At 42.4% G+C, this 6,495-nt stretch overlaps 2 pseudogenes; both read right to left on the reverse strand.

The window, feature by feature from the left end:
* Positions 1-1,743: 1,743 nt before the first annotated feature.
* On the reverse strand, positions 1,744-2,523 carry LOC147458070 (uncharacterized; annotated as a pseudogene).
* Positions 2,524-5,074: 2,551 nt separating this feature from the next.
* Positions 5,075-6,244, reverse strand: LOC147458071 (trihelix transcription factor ENAP1-like; annotated as a pseudogene).
* Positions 6,245-6,495: the final 251 nt, after the last annotated feature.

Here is a 6,495-nt window from a genome sequence, read left to right on the forward strand (position 1 = left end):
ATCACCAAGCACTGCTATATCTAGTAAACAAACCTTGCAACAATGGAAGAATTGTTCGCTGGTTTATACTATTGCTTGAGTTTGACTTCATGGTAGTCATGAAAAAGGGGACTACACACACACACATGAGCAGATCGTCTTTTATGATTGTTTCATGGGGAAGCACCTGAGGGTGTTGATGATAATCTTCCAGATTTGTACCTGTTTAACATCAAAATGGTACCGAGATAGAGTGAAGAGGTCATTCATCTACTCACAATCGGCTCATTATAGATAGAAAGACAACCATCAGTCATACATCAAACATCAAACACAAAATCTCCAGCTTTTAGCAGGACGACGGTCCAAACACGGAACGGATGGGATATTTGAGACTATGTGTACAGCCCAAAGAATCCACCTGCTACCTCAAACAGACTCATATACATAATATAGGATTTCACAATGGAGAAACATAGACAGGCCAACCGGTAAAGAGACTGTGAGTCTACTGGCCAAACATAAAACACAACGTCCATACATATGTAAAATCTTGCGATAGCTGTACTAAATACCCTCCAGTGGAACCTGCCACTGTGAGATCCCCAACCCCAAGAACATTAGGGCGATTTGATACATGGCCTTCCTTTATTCTCATTTTCCGTTGACGATACCCTACTCCGTTTCCACAAAGTAGAGATACCCAAGTGGAGCATTACTATCCTCCAAAAAATTGGGTCTATTGTTGTATATCAATAGTGTGACCTTTGAAAAGATCACAAGCATGGCTAGGTTTTGAACATAGTCTCATGTGTAGGGTTGAGTAGAACCTATAATAGGTCTAAGGGGGATAAATGGTAGGATACAATGCAATTAGGTCATGTAACTATATGTTATCTCCATTAAAAAACTAATAGTATACATGTAAAAGTCGAAAAGGTCTTATCTTACTCCAGAAGGTGATCCATGGTACTGGGCAAGGATTGAGCTTAAAAGTTTATCATGTCCTCATTAACTCACCTTCTAAAGTCTCTACGTGCAACTTTTGAATCATGAAGTGATAATAGGATGTATTTTCTAAATTTATACTTGTAATGGGTGTTTAAGAAAAGCCAATATCACTCCAGGAACAGTTGAAACTGCACCAATCTCTATTATGGCAAGTATATTGATTGCGTCGAGCTCTATCACTGCAAACCATACATAGCTAAAGAAATGTAGCAGTGTCAAGAAGTTTCTAACTAACGTTTGTAACAAGATTTAATAGAAATCTACTATTTCTTTTCACCAAAAAGAATAACCTAATGTTTAAAAGTTTCTTAAAGACTGCCATGCTCATTGTTGATTGTAACTTCATTCCAACTTTTTGGCTCAAGGTCAAGCACATATATTGTGATATACTCACTAGCACAAACATTGAGAATATATCAAGGACTAAACGTGACCCCCACCACCACTTAAAATTGTGCTCATAGACTTCTTTGACTAAGGCCATCGATATATACACGTGAAGTATTATGCCTATTAGCCAAATATTACAGGTAGAATGTATTCAAATCCAAAATAAAGCCACATCAACCTCAAGAGAGATAAGGTTGCATTTTGTTGTTAGATGTGTACCTTATCTTTTCTATTGCATCATTCTAGAAATGTTCACAATATTGTGTTCTCTCTTTTAGATTCATATCATAAAGATCTTTAGCCTCAATAGTCTTGGCATTGTCGAGCGAGACAAATGATTGAAGCCAATGCCAACTCCAGTGCTCAAAATCGAGGCCTTGCATGGCTTGTCCCTATTGTCTTTGGTGGTGCATTAAAATTATCATCATCCTCCACGACAACTTGGGGCTTGCTGAACAAACCAAATATCTCGACCTCTGATTTGCACATTGGAACTACAAGGACACACCATACCAAGCATCGGGGTCCTTCAAATGGGCCTATAAAGCTACAACACCTCCCATAGACCCTCCAAAAAGAAAGCAAGGAAGCCTCTTAAACTCTCTCTGGTTCTTTATAACATCGTCCACAAGCTTGTTGAAACTTGGAACATGGCAATGCAGGCCAGATGGAAGGCCAAATCCAAGTTATTCCATCCCAAAAACAACATAACCAGACTTTGCAAGCTTTCTTGTATCTCCTTCAAAGAAGAACTTGCAGGTGTCATATCCATGACAAATGAACACCAATGCTTTGAATAATCCTGACTCGGGCATCTAGCTTCTTGTAAACACCTCTACTCCTTGGGAGTTAAACTTAAAGAGATCTTCTGCCTTGACCCCCTCCAAAATTAAGGACGATTTAACTTCTCCAACTCTTTCTAGAATGTGGCACGGACACGTCTTTGGGCGGGTGCATGAACAAAATTTCCCAAGCTACTGACAGCATTGTCATTGCAAATAGTCCCCGTTCTTTCGCTTCACTTTGATTGAGTTAGCCTTTCTTGCGGCCTCAAAATTGCAAGGGGGTCCCAAGAAGGGCAAAAACAAAGACAGGAGGGCTACTCAATTGCAACAAGGCTTCATGGGCGGAAGAACCCAACATGCCTACGAGAGGGAGGGCAAAAGAGGACGGTAGTGAAAGGGCAGAAGAGGGAAGTAAGGGAAAACCAGGAGAGGTGGCAAGGAGTAGCAAGGGACGTTGCATAGATGAAAGACATCCCAAAAAGATGAGAGAGAGAGAGAGAGAGAGAGAGAGAGAGAGAGAGAGAGAGAGAGAGAGAGAGAGAGAGAGAGAGAGAGAGAGAGAGAGAGAGAGAGAGAGAGAGAGAGAGAGAGAGTTCACAATGGCTATTGAGAAAGAGGAAGAGTTGTTAGGAAGGATGAGAGAGAGAGAGAGAGAGAGAGAGAGAGAGAGAGAGAGAGAGAGAGAGAGAGAGAGAGAGAGAGAGAGAGAGAGAGAGAGAGAGAGAGAGAGAGAGTTCACAATGGCTATTGAGAAAGAGGAAGAGTTGTTAGGAAGGATGAGAGAGAGAGAGAGAGAGAGAGAGAGAGAGAGAGAGAGAGAGAGAGATGAGATGCATGGAATTTGTGTATGATTGAAACGAGGTGCATGGTGGATGGCTATAGTGAGCGGCAAGTAGCCCGCATGGTTGCATCAAGTAATCAACACCACCAGAAGAGAGAGAGAGAGAGAGAGAGAGAGAGAGAGAGAGAGAGAGAGAGAGAGAGAGAGAGAGAGAGAGAGAGAGAGTTTGTCGGTGGATAATATACCTCCAAAGAGAGATGTAAAGCGCACATGAGGCCGTTTGTTTGGCCATCTGTTCTCAAAAAAGTGCAGCAAACGGATGTGAACTTTTTGTCATTTCATGCACATGCACACATTCATGACTCCGTTCGGTCAAAAAAACAACCTGCTCTATCCGGCCACGTCCTGTGCGCACATGTGGTCGTCCGTTCAAAAAACACATAATAACATTGTACAAAATGCATAAGAAAAAACGCATGACAAACAATGATCTTGATGTTCGACAACCTTATAAACTAGTGATTGACAGCCATCAATAAAGTTGTTCTAAGTACATCAAAAAAGGATCATTGACAATAATACAAAAGCTTCGGCATTGTTGCTCATTGGTAGCTATAAACGAAAATGCTAAAGAATCATAATGAAAACACTGTAGCCATAAAGCAAGATACATGAAAAAGACTGCAACCCTGAGGACATGACTCAATCCTCGGACTCTAAATCATCATCAATCCCTGCAAAACACAACTTCATGAAATTAGACATTACATAATTCGGACATTAGTTGAAACAAAAGAAAGAATCAGTTTCAAAAATAAGAGTAATCATTGAATCCACAACCTGCTACACCTGGACCTATTGCGTTTTGAACCCTCAAGCTCCTATGAAGGAATAAGGTTGCGTTTATCCGCAAGGCCATCTCGCGGTGAGCTGGATTACTGCCATCATTGGGAAGCGTCTCTTGGGAGGTGGGATACGAATCTCGCTGATCTTGAAGCTCCGTCTCGCCTTGGATCTACACAAAGTTGTGTAGGAAACAACATGCTCCTATCACACAGGGCGTGAAAAGAAGATCGGCGTTGGGATCCCATAAAATTCACCACCTATTCTTCAAGAGACCAAAGGCATTTTCCACCTTCACTCTCCCCTTTGAGAGTTTCCTATCAAACTATCTCTTTTCACGTAAAAATTGCCCTGTTGCACTCGATATAGCTTTACCAAGAACGTACTCGCTTTGTAGGCTGAGTCTACAATCAAATAAGGTTGTATTGTCTACCCCTAAATGTGCAATAGTGGCCAATGGAGTGCTTCTCTCCGTTTAAGCTGACCATACAAGTCGCATTTTTTGAAGTGAGAAGAGTCATGCACCCCTCCTGCACCCCTCCTGCACCCCTACAAACTGCACTCCAAAAAAGTTTGTTGGAGTCCATAATACCTTGTAGGAGGATGCTCAAAAACCATGCTTGTTGATGTATTGTGCTGGATAGAACTCTCTTGCTGGCTTTCTTTGTAGCCGGATGTGAGTCCCATCAAGTGCCCTAGCAATATGCGGCAAACTAGAGATAGCCTCTTGAATCCTGCCATTATCTCCTCAAGAAGGTCTCCATGTGGCACTCTAATGCTGATCCTATGAAAGAAGTCAGTACTGCTCAAAATGCGACAAATGATCACCACATATTTGCGAATGGTGCTCTCACCCAAGCCAAAAAGATTCAACATGCTTCGTGAGGAGTGTCCATGCGAGAGCCCTAAAGGACGCAAGAAAGCACGGCCTCTGGAGAAATGGGATCTCTGACAAATCTATCTCCGCTTGTAGGTAGATGTGGACAAATCATGTTTAGAAGCACATGAAAGGATCTGTGAGACATGTGATGCGCAAAACAGTAGGGATCTAGATTTGCCAAGCGATCCAAAGACCAAAGCACATTGTGCACATTGCGAAAGAATGTGTGTTGGCGAGGAAAACACCACCACACTCTTGGTGCAAAACGCCATGCCACTGACTCAAGTGCCCCCGCCATCCCACAACATAACCAGGCATAAGCAAACATAAGTATGAAGAAGTTTGTTATCCTCCAAATCCTCAAAGCCTTGGCTATGTGATGTAGTAGCTTGTCCTTCTGTACTCTCACGCAATAATGTCATCATCCCAAAGAGATGTACCCACTCTTCCATCCTATGATTGGAAACAAACATACTGATTTGGAAAGGCAAAATCACGAAAGCAAACAAATATCCAAAATGCGAAGTAAGTTATAACATACCTGAGAACAAGTAGGGATGCTCACGTGCGGACACAACGGAGTGCAGCTGCAAAACCTCACCTGCATAAAAGTAAACACGGTAATATATCATTTCTTTTGCAATGTAATGTGGTTGTGCTCAAAGAAAACAGAGATTTTACTATGATTAGGTATACATGAAAATTACTACTTTGGCTTCTTGGAGATAATCTTTGCAATCTCCAAGAAAATCTGGTGACGCTTGGTCTCTTCCTCCGCTCTGATCCTTGCGAGTCTCTCCTCATGTAGCATCCTAGCCATCTCCAGCTCTCGCAAGGTGCTTGTCTTCTTATCTTCTGCACACTCGCAGGCCTCACACATTTGTTTCATCCCATCACCCATCGTCTTAGCCACTGTGCCCAAGCTAGATTTTTAGGTTGCTTGACCTTCTTACCAAATATGTCATCCAAATCCATAGAATCTGGTTGTGGATTTTGACCTGAGCCACCATCGATTTCAACACCATCTAGGTCTATAGGTGCATCTGATGTTGAGAATACGGGCATGTAGCTCTTGCTATCAAGTGCACCAGGTATCCCTGAGCACTTTGGAGTCTTCCCCCACAAAGCATCACATGCAAGAAAAAAGGATCAAGTGCTCGGGATACTGCCAGTAGAATTTTGTTTGGAAAGCTCTTTTTTGTGGAGCTTTTTTAGTGTGTCAATTCGATTTCTTGCGTGCTCTGGGTTGAAGCTACCTGCGATCTCCCGATTCAGAGCGAATACCATGTCCTCCCAATCTTTAGGGCGAAAATTACCCTTCTTAATGTGTGACCACTGCTCCTCATAGTCTCGCAGGAGAGTATGCGTGAATTTGTCATCCCATATAACTGCAGTTTCCCTCTGGCGCTTTGACCCTTTATTGCTTTTGTCTACTTCATGTGGTGTCTCCACTGGTGGTTGAGTGTTTACACTTGTGACCTATGGTTGCTAGGTTGGAGTATGTGCCTGCGAAGATATATCTTCCTTTGATCATTTCTTCCCAGCAAAAGGAAGCGTAAGCATAGCCTCCTCCATCAAATTTGTGTAGGAAACCAGGAATAACAATACAGAATTATAAATTTTTCTTATCGGATTAGGTATGTGTTCGATTACCTCCCGTATTTGAGGTTGAAGGGCTTTCACTTCTTTCGCAACCGGTAGCTACGCTTGAGCTATAGTTGAAGTAGTTGATGCCTTCCTTTGCACCTTTTTGGAGTGACATAAGCGTCCTTCGAGCTTCGAGTCACTCGCTTCAGGGCCATCGTAACGAGGTAGAGAAAAGGGAA

The sequence above is a fragment of the Adiantum capillus-veneris genome, chromosome 5, assembly GCF_014529385.1.
Source record: "Adiantum capillus-veneris isolate H3 chromosome 5, ASM1452938v2, whole genome shotgun sequence".
Lineage (NCBI taxonomy): Eukaryota > Viridiplantae > Streptophyta > Polypodiopsida > Polypodiales > Pteridaceae > Adiantum > Adiantum capillus-veneris.